Genomic DNA, 16,250 nt, shown 5'->3' with positions numbered 1-16,250 from the left:
TTTGTATTATTTTTCCCCTGAGATTTTACAGCAGCTGCAGCTGCTTGTTTTTATTTCATTTGATTCCTACAGCAGAAAATTTCCACCCGAATGGCAGGCTCTAGTTAGCATAAGGCCAATCATGAGGTAGCAAGAGTTAGGTTAGGCTGCAATTTTTAATATCAAGCTAGATTGTACTGACCTATTTCCCTTAGCATTCCTGGGAGACAAGGAGACAGTGAGAGAAGCCAGCCCTGGGGATATTCATATTTAAATTACAAATCTTGCCAATAATTTCCCCTTTACAGGTTCGAGATTTTGCCTGAATTCATGGTTAAAGTTTCCTTCTCAGCATCTTAATTTTCTGTACTTAATTTAGCTAGATGGTGTTGTCACTCCCAAGTTAGGCTGTATTGCTGCTCTCCCAGCAGCATTCTACAAAGATGCAGTGGGCAGTGGCAGCCAGGGCAGGTTTGCCTGCTCAATTGTAATCAATCAAGTCTGTTACCACTTCTAAGAACTGCAAAAGCTGTGTCTTCCTCCCTGAATTTCTAGTCTGATAAGGATTTTAAGTAGAGTAAGATAGAATTTTCTCTTTTAGAGTTTGTAACAATTTAATATCAGGCTATCTAAAAATTCACTTTCCCCGCCTCCACTCTCTTTCTAAATTGGGGTTCACCCTCTGATTTGGGGGGTTGGCTCACCTAAACTTGTCTTTCCTCTTAATTTCCTTCAGAGCTGCCCCACATTCAGGCACAAGATATCATGGGGTGTCTAGCCTAGCCAGGGTAGTTTCCTGCTCAGAAGGTTGTGAGACACCTTTGAAAAAGATAGTCTGAAATAATTAGTAAAGAAATAAGAGAAAGAGACAGAAATGAAGTTCAAAGAGGGGCACCTGATAGATTCTTCAGTCTTATTAAGAGCTGGAACTGAAGAACTAGAAAATGGCTTTGGTTCTTTATTTAAGGGAGAGTACATCAAAGGCAGAGATAAGGTTTCAAGGGAGGAGTCTTGCTGCAAACAAGTTGATTGCCATCTTGGGAAGAAACACCCATCTCTGAGAGGCTGTGTGAATATGTTGCTCCAGTGGATTTTCCCATCTCCAGTACAGTGCTGAACCTGACAGAGCTGAGTAGGAAGTTACAAAGTAGTGGGTAGCCTCAAACTAGCAGGTTTACCGCTGGGAGTTCCTAGATACCAGACATTCCTACCCAATGGCTTCCATATAGATTGGGTTCATGCACATTTCATGGATGGTTCTTGGCAAGGTATTACCTGCTGGGAAAAAAAAATGAAAAAGTGAATGCAGCACCCAACACTCAGACCAGGGTTCCTTTGAGTGAATGGTCCTTACTAAGGAGCTATGTATGGACATTAGGGCAGTTCCACAATGTACCTTACAGGTCATAGGACCCAGAACCCCTCTTGGCTCAGAGCCCTGACACCACAGCTGGTTTCTACAATTCACCAGATCACTGTCTCCATAAAAACAAGCATAGTCTGAACTTTGTATAATTTGCGACCAATTCATTGAGTGTAAATACTGTGTTTTGCCAGTTCAAGAAGTTGTTCTGTCTTTAGGAGGTGTAAATATACAATTAAGTGACAATATGCAGTGTTAGCAATTCATTGAAAATGTAAAAGTGATATCCTTTTACTAATAAATAAATTTAGAGTCAGTACACAGACTTGGTGCTTCACCCTATTGTGAATCGATAATTGGATTCCAACTACTGTAATATAAACTTATGTGTGATTTGATTTATATTTTAGATAATACAGCAGTTTTAGTATTTAATAAACTAACTAACAGAAGTACAAGGGAACAAGAAGGGTTATACCTGCTGGGCTATTCACATGCCATGTTGTACAGAATGAGTTCTAGTCTAGCACATACCTTTTCTGCCAATCAATTATTTCCTTCCTTTATACACTTTATTCAGTGCAGAAGCAGCTCTACTGTTGACAACAAGCCCCAAAGTCCTTCAACCTTTATGCACAAGTTCTTGCATCGGAGTCATTTGTGGAATTGTAGGTTGAGATCTTGAATGTTGCAATTTGGGGGAGTCACATGATGGATTTTGACCTCTGGATTTGACATTTTGTTAATGAATATCTCAACAGCTCTTAATTAATATAAATGTTGCTAGGTAATCATACAACTCACCCTGCTCTGCAATGCATTTGTTCATGAAATCCAACTTCTGTCTTCAGATTTTTTTTACCCCCATCAACCTGCCCCTGTGGTTTCTTTACTCAGGACCTGGAGAACCATCACGTGCTTCTGTACTGTCTTCACATAAACCCACGAAATCCAGTCTATCCTACTGGTTACCTTTCCCTCATTCAAGGCCACATTCCTTACCTCTTCCATAGACCTAAGATCAAATTTCTCCTTTTGAATAAATTTAGTACCCCAACTTTAAATGTCTAGAAATGAGCATCAATCATGATCTTTGCCTTAATTCTATTTTTCTCTGGGTTTCCTCTTCTGGTGAATTCATGAGGTCAATCTGGATACTCATGCAGTTGTTTCTTTTTATCAGGCTGTGTTCTGGGCTCTGTATATACAGAAGTGTCAAAACAAAACAGAATATCTGTTCTGAATGAACTCAGTTCCTAGTGGAGAAACACACAATGAGAAGAGTCACAGTGAATTGTCCTCATGTGGCTGATACCACCTGACCATGCTCACCCTGAGAATCTGGAGTCCATTTCTTATGGCAAAGGGCCCTTTGCCTCTCACAGGACATCAGTACTAAACATCTTCACATTCGGTCCATAACCTCCCATCACTGGGTGTCTCTCTGTCTTGCCTTATGTGCACTGCTCACCTGAGTTATGCAAAGTCTCTGGCTAGCTTTTCTTCTGTCCCCTTTCTTCTTTATCTTGTCCTTTAAAAAATTGCATACATGGTATCCATGGGGATATCTCACATACATGTGTATGATAAAAGCATTTTTCTACATAAATAAACTCTTTTAGATTCTTTACCATGTCAAGATAAGATAAAGATTTATTATCACATTCAAAATCTCTTTGAGCTTCTTCCTAGTCATCCTTCCTCAACTCCTCCTCCCATACTCTGTACAGAACCACAAGTAGATTTTATTTGCAAAGAGGATTCATATTTATGGACCACAGGGTCTCTTTGTCTCTGAGTCCTTCTTGTGCTTCTGCCCCTACCTAACTATCTTTGTGTTTGATCAGGCTTCAAATAATCTACTAGAAAAGTCCTTACTACCATGAGTTGGATGGACATTTGCTTTCATGGTAACACTGTATGAGGAAATTTCTAAACTAAAAACTTTAACCATTTTTGCCATTGCCAATATTTCCATAATTAAAATTTAAACATAGAAATTCACAGCAAAGAATAAGGGTACAATTCCATCTGTTATTTTTATATTTAATTAACTGTAAAAATTTATGCTTGATATGACTATTGTATATTTTACCATTATTTTCTTTAACTATTTAATATTCTGACATTGAATGAGAACAGTATCATTTGATTATAATCAGTTATCCAGATTCAGCAAATTATATAGATTCTAATGTATTTTTCAACATTGACTTTAATCATAAACAACTTTGAAAAGTGTCTCATCAGAGATCCCGAAAGACTTTCTTAAGATAGTTTAACAAAAAAATTTTGTTAAGGAAAGTTACTTTTTCCTCAGGTAAGTGGTTTAAATATCACACTAAACCTCCCTGGGTTATACCAGATAGTAAAGTACATTATCTTAAACTTACTTTCCAGCTTAAAAGTCTATATTTATGTTGTTATCAAGATAAAATTTTATTGCCTTCTGGATTTCTATAAGATCTGAATTCTTCATGTAGGAATAAGAGACAATGAGAAAATTAAATGTAACATATGACTCCATGTCTGAGCACAAATTAACATATACATACTCTCTAACACCTGGCCTTTTCTGAGTAGTGAAAGAAATTCCACTCTATAACCAATCCTGAGGGGTCTCTCCTTGAAATCCTTTCCATCTTCATTTCACCCTGGTTAAACTTCCTAGGCCAGAGAACATGATAGCCATTCAGAGCAAGGGTCATGTCCTGTCATGTGTGGTCAAATGTGAAAGAGAGAGAGAGAGAGAGAGAGAGAGAGAGAGAGAGAGAGAGAGAGAGAGAGAGAGAAAGAGAGAGAGAATATGAATTAATGAAGAGTTAACATTATACAAGGAAAAATCTCACCTTTATCCTGATCCCTACTTGTCTTGGGATTTCCTCAGGGACCACACCTAAGTTTATGCTCATGAGCTGATTCATGGTCTGTCCCCAGATAGTTTAAGAAAGGAGAATGACCATTGTATCAGTGAGGTTGCTTATTTTGCAGTTGTCTTTTACAGTTACAATATGCAATGTTAGGAGCTTTGTGTAACTCTCAAGAAAGTCCATTGTCTGAAATTACTATTGCTTGGTAAAATGTTATGGTTGTCTAATAAGAGAGTTTCTTTATTCCAAGGAGCTGTGTGCCTGAGATCAAGGTTGAGTCTACTAATACTCTAGCACAGAACCTCCTCATGCAGGGCATTGCTACAGCGGTCAGGCATCCTGTGTCTTTGCACAAAGTTTTCCCAGCAGTCAGGTGTTCTGTGTCTTTGTACAGAAACTTTCTAGCCACAAAGGATGCCACAATAATAACATCACCAGAGACCCCAATCCCAAACACAGAACTTCTACATCTGTGAGAGATGCCCTTGATCCAGGTAATTAGTTAATAAACACATCAGAGTGATCTTACCTGCACACGAAAAAAATTCACTCTATGAATAACAATGGGATAACTCCCAAAGCTGCCTCAGGTATAGAGCAGGCTCAGAATCCCCATCCTAGGTGTTGCTTCAGTTCTATTTGTTTCTGGTGCTATGTCGAACAGGAACAAACACATACAAGTGGTGGAAGGTGGCAATGTGGGTGAAGCCCAGGTGGACCCTATGTGCGCATGTTATCCCATTATTCAGGGTCAAGATATGGAATTTCAAGGGAACTATTCATATCCCATCACTGTGAAGAATACTTATAATTGCTAAATATGGGCAAAAGTAAAGAAGATGGTGCTAAAAGGAATGTATGATGTACAAATAAGTAAACAGCTTTACAATCTCTAAAATAAAATTACACCTGGAGACCCATGACTGGAAACAAACACACATCTCCAAATACAGACTCAATATTTTGAACACTACTAAAAACATATTTGCATATGGGAGATAATTAATGTGAATTAAATTTATAAAATATCTGGGAAGGTAGAAATTATTAATCAGGGACAGGGGGCTCCTTCTGACCTGTGAGTCAGGACACTGGGAAGTGAAATGTAATGGGGCCCATCAGCCTGGAGGTTTTTGTCTTACTTCCCCTCTTCCTGTGTCACTGTGTGTTACACGAAGCTGCTCCCACTGCCATGGTCTGCCCCACAGTAGTAGACATTTTCATCCTCTTCCTGGATGTTCTGGATGGTCAGGTACCGATCCAGGCCCAAACCTGAGCCTGAGAAGCGATCAGGAATCCCATCCCCCTTGGATCCCACATTTCCTCTATTGCCCACTCTCATCACAAACCGGGGGCTCTTCCCTGGGCTTTGCTGGTACCAGTCCACATAGTAGTTATTGTAGCCACTGCTCAGGGTGCATGTGAGTTTGGTTGTTTGTCCCAGGGAAGCAGATGCAGAGGGTGGCTGAGTCAGCACAGGTTGGGAAAAGGACCCTGTAAAAACAGACACATCACAGTGGAAGTCAGGGCCAGGATGCATGTCTTTGGGGATCTGAGCCAGTGAGGACAGACTCAGGATAGGGGTCTGCCATGGGGCACAGAGATTTGTTACCTGGGCAGTGAGTGAGCATCATCATAAGAAGAAGAGTCCCGACCATGTTGGACACAGTTTCCTGAGTTCCAGAGCAGGTATGGGCTACCCCAGTTTTTCTTATTCCTCCCCACTGGCCTTAAGGAGGAGCAGGTCATGCAAATGTGCCTCCATCCACTGCCTCTCACTGGTTGCACTTCTGGGCCTGGAATGATGCAAGACCCAGTCTGGAGGGTGGGGTTATTTTCATTTGCCTGACAGGCAGAACCTTGGGCTAAGCAGGTCCTGGGATTACACAGAAGATCACAGTTGCTGAGCCCACATTAGTGACATAGAGCCAACTTCCTCTGTTCACCCCTATTGAGATGTGGAGTCCTGTGGGGACATCTCCATCTGTGAACATTTTTATATGCCCCCAGAAAGTGTTCCATGAAGTTTCCTGAAGATTACATGTAAAAGTTTAGTCTCCTATTGGTTCCTGACTCCATCTTTTTACCTTTTTATTTTTTTCTAGAAATACTGATGGAGATATTTGTATGTCAAGCAATGTTCCCAGATTAATATTACCACTGTATGTGGACACTCTATGCTTTGGGGGACCTGTTGTTTCCCAGGAAAATTCACCAGGAATTGATAACCAAATATAAAAGTGCCATGAAACAGAATAGAGCTAGACATTCTCACTGCTTACAGTCATTAGAAAATAAACTCATAGAGTCATAATAAACCTTTTGCTTATATTATATTATAATGTCCATTTTTCCAGAGAGGAAATTGGCTGATCTGGTAAGACACTTGCCCAAAGACATATAAGAACCCAAGCTCCGGAGTTTAGATCACCCTGATCAAATGAATAATATTTACTCATAAACATTAAGCCATTGGACTAAGGGGAAAATTGTGATACATCTATATTAAAAATGACTATAAATTAAGAGGCATAAACCAATACAAACTACTTGTCTTACATTTGCTGAGATCAGAAGAGTGACATGGATTTCACCGGGCAAACCTCAGGGTGTTGACAGGGCTATGCTCTCTTCTGGAGGCTCCAGGGGAGAAACCATCTTCTTGCTCTTTCCAGATTCTAGGAGTCACCCACATTCCTTGGATAGTGGTCACTTCCTCCATCTTGAAAGCTAGAAACAGTAACTGAGACTTTTTCATATCACATCTCTCTGGCCACTTGTAATTTTCTATTTTACTTTTAAGGACCCTCATGATCTTTCTGTATGCAGGTAAATTCCAGGATTATCTCTTCTCTTAATATTAGTTGATAAATAACATTAATCACACATGTAATGTATTATCACTTTATCATGCTTCCTACCAGGGTTTAGGGCATGTATGTCTTTGGTGTCCATTATTCTGCTAACCTCAGTGCTCTTCTCAAGGGAACTTTTAATCATTTATGCATACTCATTGAAAACATAATAAGACATCACTAAAAAGGCAGAAAGAAATGAAATTTGGAGTTTTGTGTTTTCATTACACATGTATAATTCTTCCTAACACATTGGATAATTTATAATTATATATAATTTATACTATGATTTTATTATTATGCACATCAGAATTCCCTGAGAATGTATATCATGAATATTATTCTGGTTTTGTGACTTTTAGCACCGTATATAACAGAAAGTGGAATTTTCTGTCCCTTCTCTGTGGGTTAATAGCCCTGTGTAAGACTTAGAACCATCATACCTTGTACTACAATGTTAATAAGTTTATCCTACAGCTGCAGATCAGGGATATGAAGAATACCTGTATTTGTCAAGGCATTTCTGATCTTGGCAAGTTTCTGAGAGCTCAGAATCCTGATACTTATCTTGAGTCTGAGTAGCATGGAAGACACCAGGGAGGGTTCCCTGTAGTCTATTGGTATCATTGTATGTGGGATCCGCTGACACTAAAGCCATGGTTCAGCATACAGGTGATCCAGGAGTTGCAGAGATGGAGGACAGTTTACTGAATACACCCTAGGAGAGGGAACCTGCAAACACAGATAGGAGTAGGAGGTGAAGTAAGGGCTCAGTCTGAGAGTGGTTGATGTGAACAAATAATTGAGACTTGCTAAAGACCACTGTTAACCTGAGCATTAAATGTGGAGCAGCAAGGGGAGTACAAGTCATAGTGGACACAGACCCTGATTCTCACAATAGGAATGGGCTATTCCAGGCCTTCTTTAATTCTGCACCATCTGCTAATGGAAGGCTGGTCATGCAACTGTGTTTTCATCATGGCTTGCCCAGCCCCTTGCTAAGCCCTAGTGCAGGAGTCCAACACACATTTCAGACTGAGGAGAATGAAGTTTTGCTTTCCACCTTGGGGGACCCTTGGGAGGAAGCACCTGATGGGACGAGGCAAAGGTCTCTCCTCCAGGGATTCAGTCAGGTCAGAAAAAACACAGCTGCTGAGTCTCCGTCAGTGAACAGAGTGCCCACCTGCAAGACCAGGACTTCTTGGAGTGAATGCTTCTAACTAAAACTGCTTTGTTGGGACCTCACAGCAGTCCCAAAGTGCCCTCTGGTGGTCTCAGAACACATACCTTCTGTTGGTCCCAGGATCTGAGATTTCACCTTGATTTTGCAGCTCTGCAGGTCACGACTGAGTCTATTCACACATGAATTGTCTGGGTTGCAGACTAAAACACACTATCTCTAATTATCGTAATTTCTTACTTAAATAGTGCCTATTGGTGACACTATGTAAAGTCATGTTTACATATATAGATGTCAATTAAAAATTTTAGTTCTCTTCATATAGATTCTATGAAACTTGTATATCTTCATTACAATTTAGAATTTACATACATCTTAAGTGTTCTCCTAGATTCCAACTATAGATGTGTTTGGATCTTAAGCATTTGAGCCAATTTAATTGTTTCAATATTTGATTAAGTGAAGGAAGTACTAGGTATAAACTGAATGGAAAGTATGGTTTGCAGCTGCCATGGCATGTTGTATCAGAATTTGATCCAGTTTGGAACATACCTTCTCAAAAATCACTTAGTTTTCTTCCTTCATCCAATTGACCCAGGAAAGAATTGCCTGTTTGGTGGATGCCGAGCTCACAAAGTTTTTATACTTTTTAAATGAGTTCTCCCACTTGTATGGTTTGTAGGATTGTGGGTTGAGGGGTTAAATGTTATATATTTTTTTGTTCAAATGGTAGATTTTGAGCTCTGAATTTAACATTTTGTTGATGCATACTCATTCTCTCTTATTTAATTTAAATATTGTTATATGTTCTTAAAACTCACCTGTCCTGTAGTATATGTGCTCATGGAGGCTGTACCTCCATCCAAGTGCTCCTGTGGTTTTTTATTCAGTACCTAGAGCCATAGCACATCCTTCTCCCTGGCTCCACATTCACCCATATGATCCAGTCCACACTTACGGATAAAGCCCATGTTCACTTCCTGTTCTCTACAATACATAGCAAAGCTTCTTATTTAATCTCTCTCTCTCTCTCTCTCTCTCTCTCTCTCTCTCTCTCTCTCTCCCTCTCTCTCTCTCCCCCTCTCCCTCTCCCTCTCTCATTCTTTATTTATTTTGGTACCAGAGATCTATCCCAGTTTTTCCCATATGTAAAACAGATGTTCTACCACTGAGCTGAATCCCCAGCCCCCATAATATCTCATCCTGAACAGCACAAAACCCAAATTAAAAAATGTACAAGGCACAGCAATCATGGTCATTGCCTCTTCCTGAGAGTCCTACTCAGGTGAACACACATATTTGTTCTATAAACACATGGTAAATTGGTCCTTTCTGTTGAAAACTGATTAAAGATCTTATCACTATAGATCCTACAACTCCATGACTGCCCCACCCATATCATGAACTGAGGGCACTTTCCTGGGCCCTCCTTATACCAGTATGCACTGTAAGCATTGCTCAGAATGCAGGTAATATTTACCCTTTGTCCTACAAAAGCAGGTTCAGAGGGCACCTGAGTCAGCACAGTGTCAGAGTGGAACCCTGGAAACAGGAGCCTCATTAAGGCTCTAGATGTGAGACAAGTAAGAATTGTTACTAGAGGGGAAAGAACAGGGTTTGGTATCTGGGACGCTGTTCTCTGTGGAGGTTAGGACAGCGAGGAGGTCAAAGAGCAACCAGGCCATGATGGAGCCTCTCTGAGCTCTGTCATTCAGATTTCCATGCAGAGGCTAGACTCCTAATTCTCTCACATCCTCCAAACAAGGCAGGTTGGAACTTTTAAGGCAGTTGAGCTTCTCAGAGCAAATGGTGAGAAGTTTGATTCCAATGTTAAACCTTGTTTTATTTCTAAGTGTTTCCCTCCTGTTTTCTGGCTCTGTCATACCTAGGATTCAAAGATTATAAGTATGCAACATCATATATCTCTTCCGCTGTTTGTTCCCCCATTGCCTCATGTATTCATTTGATGACTGGCGCCAACTTGGGGGCCTCCTGGGCCTTTGTCTCTGAACCTCCTTCTGGATCAGCAGTTGTTCCCAAAAAGTAATTGGTGGCCACTGTTGGGCTCATTTGTGTGTGTGTGTGTGTGTGTGTGTGTGCCTGTTGTGCAGGTACATGTTTGTGCACACCAGTGTGTGTGTAAATATGCTTTAAATGTGTTTATTTTTTTTGTGTGTGTGCATGTGTGTGTATGTGTGTGTTTGCATGTGCATGCATACACATTTGTATTTTCTTTTCATTGTATGAACACACATGTGCTTCCTTTCTCTGAGGACACAGAGTCTGGATCTGCTAATGTAGAATGTGTGAAGAGAGGCATTGCATAAATTTGATCTGTCTTAACAGTTGTGCATCTTGGAGGGCTGGGCCTATTGAGAATCATTGCTTCAGAAATGGCGATTGAATTCCACATATTCTTTGTATAATTGTCTGCCTATTTGAGTTTTTAGGATCTAGTAAGTTTTGTCCCTTCATGGTGCTTTCCATAGATTGTATAGATATGAACTGTGATAAAGGTCTTTTAGTATTAAGTTTGTAGATGTATAGATTATTATTTTTCATCAAATTTGGAAATAGTTTTTTGATAATTTTTCCAAAAAAATAGTACTTTTGCCCATACCTATCTTTCTAGAACTTTTGTAATGTATATTTTTGTTTGCTTGAAGGTGCAACATAGATCCTGTAGGCTTAGCACATGTTTTTGTTATTTATTTTTTGCTTCCTTGGACAATATAATTTGATCTAAACTTTAGTTCAGCAATTCTCCCTTTCTTATCTATTCTATATTTGATGACACATTTATTTCACAATTTCCTTTAAAATTATTGCCATGGTTTGCTTTATTTGTGTTAACATATTTATTACAATTCAAAAATGAGGTCTTTGTCTAATATTCCCAATGTCTTTGGTTCCTCATGAATAGTTTCTATCAACTGGTTTTTGTGGGATTCTGGTGTGTGTTTGAATTTGCTTTCCTGGCTTCAATACATTTGGGTTAAACTTTCCTGTTACTGCCTCATCATTTGGTTTTGAAAAACATGGACTTAGGGTATTACAATGTAATGAATGGAAATCAGAGAACTTACTAGGAGGGCTTTGATTTTATTGTTGTTTTTGTCACTGCTATTTCCATTGTAGGTATTATTGTCATTGATGATGCATTGCTTTGTGATATTCTGGGCTATAACTTTAACTGAATTATTTGCATGTGTATTGGCTAACTTCTGCATGTAAAAACATTAGTGGTTAGCTAATTATTAAACAGATATTTCCAAAAATGCACAGAAGCAATACTTTTTTCAGTCTTTGCTGAGTATTGGGGTACACCTTTAACACTTGACTTTAATTAATATAGCATCAGTTTACACCTCTATCTTGTCCTTCACTTCATCTACCAAAGATGCAATTTCAGCCAGAGAAGAGAACTTAAGATCTTTTCTCTTTCTACCTGATAGATAGCCCAGGAAAAAGCAAGTGGTTTTCTAGAGACCTAGGAATATGTCAGAGATTTATAAAACCACCCAAGGGGTTCCTATGCTCTAGTTTTTCTTTCTCATGTTTGGTAAGTCTCTTATTTTAAATTTTTTTATACTGCCTCACTTATTTCTGATGTTAATGAATAATTCTGATGGTTTTAGCATATACATTGAGATGTAGCTGCTTCATTTAAATAAGCTCTGAGTCAATTAAAATTAAAATAGTGCTCCCTCCCCAGAATTCCCAGAAAGCTGACTCAGAAGCCCCTCTCTCTTTTTTTTCCCTTTTTTTCTATATTCTCTGTTTTCTCCCTTTCACCATTTCCCTCTTAGAGGCACTTCACCTGGAAGGAGATAAGCAGCTCTCACCCATGCCTCTCTTTGGCTCTTTCTGCTCTATGGGAGAGGGAGCACCCTCCTAACCTGGCATCAGCTGTGGCACTTGGAGGAGAGGGGTTGGTGGTAGAGGCCTCAGGTTGAAGTTCATCATACAACTAACTCACTGGCTACCCACTGAAGTCATGCATCTGTCTCCAGTATGTTGTCCCTTCCCACACCAAGCCTTGGGGAGTTCATCCTCCTCTTTTCTCTGCTCAGTCTGCCAGGTCCTCCTACATATTATCCTGCAGCCTCATGCTGAAGAAAATGAAGTGGTAAATTGGCTCCTGGATGACCCCATGTCAATATTGTAAGGCTTACAGCTCTTCTGGGAAAAAGGAGAAAGAAGCAGAAGAGTTGGGTGGCACACAGCTCCAAAGGATATCATGAAGTTTCCAGGATCTTTGGAAAACCAGATTGGCTTTCCTATTGGAAAAGACAATCTCTAAGGAAGCCCACATGTAGAAGTGAATGTGTGAAAAATGTCTACAAATAAATTGAAATACTTCTCATACAGAGAGATGGGGTAATTTAATGGCTGGCCAAACCCAATTACAAGTTAAACCTTTATCCAAAAACATTTGTTTTTGTTAGGATCCTTTTGGGCAGGCTTTTAGCTACTACAAAGGCCCACCCAAAATATTTGAGATGTATGACCATCATATTTTTTCCCTAGCTGCAAAGACTGTTGAAGAGGATGAAAGAATTTCAATACTGAAGGCATTGGCAAGAGACAGTTTCTGAGGATCTGTTGAACTGGGATCTTCATACAACCACATGTGGATTTGCTTCCATTTGCAAGAAAAAGTTTCTGTGGATGTTTCTCATGAAATTTTGAGCACGTGAAATTTTGAGACTGGAGAGAATTATTCTGGATACATCAAACTGGGGTCTTCACACAGCCATATTTGGACTTTTTTTTCCACATTTTCCACGACAGTGCAGTGTCAGTGAGGCCTTAGTTAACTTTTTCATTTGCCCAAATTGAACCCATCAAAATACTTGCTTTCCTTATCAACCAACTGAATTGCCTGCAAGTCAAAGGGTCCATGCTTACTCTGGCCCTGGTTAGTTAGAAATGGAGAAACTCATTCCTCACTGGCTTCCTATTACAATTGAACTGCTTCAGAAAGCACAAATAAATAGCTTCAGTTGATCCACTCTCAGGAGCTTGTGGCAGTCTACTCTGCAGTCTTCCCTGAATTTTTCTACTTTTCTACTTTTCTACTCTGCAGTCTTCCCTGACTCTAAACTCCTTGTATGTCTACCATCCCCTCAAGCATACCCTGGTGACTTGAGACAAAGGAACAACCAAATTATATCCTTCCTGTGTCTGTCTCAGGACCAGATTTCTCCAAGTACAACATCAAGCTACAGTGCCAGACAGAATTAAAGCAATATTTTATCATCATCTCCCAGCTGCCAGTGGGTGAAAACATTCTTATGCCAAATATCAAGTAGAGAAAAGGGAAATGGGTGACATCTATATTGGAATCAAATGGCTCTATAAAAAAAGATAATGCTGTAGAAAATGTGAGTTCTGTGTGTTGTGGGCTCACTTGGTCCAGCTGAAGTCTAACAAAAAGATGAAGAGGGTACAGCTGAGAGGGAGTTGAAAAGAGACCTCCAGAGACCAGTTTCAGAGAACTCAATCCACTTTATTATTGCATAGGCAAACTTTTTATGTGCAGCCTGTTACCAGGCAAAGTTACCTGAGGGCCATATTAATCCAATGAGCTAGCAACACCCTTACTATTGGCAACCAATGGGCTAAAAGGTCAGTGGCACAAAGCAGAAGGAAAAGGAACACATTATGCACCTAAGCATGGCCAGGTTACCATGGTGATGGGGCTAGTCATTGTCAATGTTCCAAACCACAAATATCCAGACCCAGTGTGCTAAGCCCTAAGATCCCCTCACAAAGGCATTGTAGGCTGCTTTTAGTTCACAAGCCCAACAGTATGGCACTGGCTTATCAAGGAAAGAACATTGTGCTTTCCCATTTCTACCTTTGCAGCCTGTTTGAGTCATGTAGTTTAAACAAGTGTTACTATTTGCTGAAAAATAAGCTTGCCTGCTGTGGAAATGAGAATATGCAAAAGAAGGAAAGGCTATAGAGAGCTATACACAAGAATGTCAGTTCTAGTCTTTTCTTTATTATTGCATAGGTACAATTTTTATGTAGTTTTGGTTCCATGACAAAAATATTACCCTTTAATTTTCTGAAAAAAAAAACTTTCAATAATGATAACTAGAAAACCTTGTTCTCAGAATTCTAATTAATTTTCCTGTTGCTTTTGCTTGTTTCTCCATTGCATACATAATAAATTTTATGCATGTTTATCTGTATACTTTGGCTTCCACTGAATAGACACCCCTGAAAATTTTTTAAAGCAATTTAATGAACTGATTCTTTTAGTGTGATATCTGTGCTTAATTCAAGATTCAAATTCCAATTTGTATGGAAAGGTATTTCAGAATTTCCTATACAAATCAGAGGGTATAATAGAAGAAGTTATTAAATGACCACATTAATTTTGTATCATTTCATTTTTCAGAGGTTAAAAACAACTTTTCATTTTCATTTACACTTGAATAGAAGTGTAAAATGGCATGCCATTTGAATACTTAAATTTGATGAAAGCATTTTTGCTAGTTATATAAAATAATTTGGGATAAAGTTGCTATATCATGGTGCTCAGCAAAAATATATATAATGTATATTAGATTTTTTATTAATGATATTTTTCAGTCATTTATAATCAATTGGAAATACTATTTTTTTTAGATTTGAGTCTGTAACATGCAATAACTAAATTGGATTTGAATCTGTAACATGTAATAACTAAATTTAGTTTACTAGTTTTATGTTAAGCTATAGAAAATTCTCTTATTTGTTATTTTTAGTTACACATAACAATAGAATTGATTTTGATAGAAGCATAGAATATATGTTTTCTTTAATTAAGTCCTCCATACTTTTCCTTTACCTTCCCTCTTACCTTTCCTTGTTTCCTTCCCTCTGTTCTACTGATACTTCAGTGAGATTCATATATGTACATATGAAATTAAGTTAGATTCATTCACTGCTCTTTTCTTATTCCATCCCTTCTCCCTCTCCCTCAACCTCTTCATTTACTCGACTACTCATGCCATTTTATATTTTAATGAAATGTGCCTACCTTTTTTCTTTCTCTGCATTAGGACTTACTTTATTAAAAGTTATGCTCCTTGTCTTCTAAACTACATTTCTCTTGACAACTTCTGAATTCTGAACTTTCTTTGCAGCCTAAAAAAATTATTGTGGAGAGAACCGTGTGTTGCGATAAAAGACTTTGGTCACAATAAAAAACTGTCCATAAAAAAAAAATCAATGAAATAAAGTTCAGAAAAATGATAGGGATGAAGATTTCCCAAGAGCTGTCAACCTTGTTTAAAGAGCAGCCATATGGGCTAGGGATGTGGCTCAAGCAGTAGTGCGCTCTCCTGGCATGTGGGCGGCCCAGGTTCCATCCTCAGCACCACATACAAACAAAGATGTTGTGTCCGCTGAAAACTAAAAAAAAATAAATATCAAAAAATTCTCTCTCTTTCTCCCTCTCTCTTTAAAAAAAAAAGAGCAGCCATACTTTGACTATTGTTTAGTTTTTGTTTTTAGTTGTTTTTTCCCTTTCTCCAGGTTTGTTAATCTGTTTTTTTAATACATAAGCCAAACCAATAGGATATTACTGTTCTTTTTCTAATTTAGAAAATCATACCTACTGCATGATGTTGTACCCTAGGGAATTCTTCTTGCTCTGGTCAGACTCCTGAGGGGCAACCTGTTGACAACTCTTTTGACTGCTCATTGGTTATGATTGATGTGGTTTCTCTTATATAATTTTTTTTTATACATTAGGACCAAGGGGATGAACATAAAGTTTGTGCTTTTAACAAGATGAGGGATGTCATCCAGTTTATTACCAGCCAAAAATCTGTTTAAAAGACTCTTCCTTCTTGGTCTGTATTTACTGTATTTTAAAAATAGTCCTTGATGAAGCTTTACCATCTTATTTTTCTCCTTGTGCTACATATGTTGAAAAAAATATTTGATACTTGTTACTTATATATTTAATACGAATCATGTGCTTATTTTTGAACTCTCCCCCT

At 38.7% G+C, this 16,250-nt stretch overlaps 1 pseudogene; it reads left to right on the top strand.

Moving 5' to 3' along the window:
* The first annotated feature begins 12,487 nt into the window (after positions 1-12,487).
* Positions 12,488-14,127, top strand: LOC143398249 (cyclin-I-like; annotated as a pseudogene).
* Positions 14,128-16,250: the final 2,123 nt, after the last annotated feature.

This window comes from Callospermophilus lateralis, chromosome 1 (genome assembly GCF_048772815.1).
Source record: "Callospermophilus lateralis isolate mCalLat2 chromosome 1, mCalLat2.hap1, whole genome shotgun sequence".
Classification (NCBI taxonomy): domain Eukaryota; kingdom Metazoa; phylum Chordata; class Mammalia; order Rodentia; family Sciuridae; genus Callospermophilus; species Callospermophilus lateralis.
The sequence above is the reverse complement of the archived record's forward strand: the minus strand, read 5'-3'. Positions and strand labels throughout refer to the sequence as shown.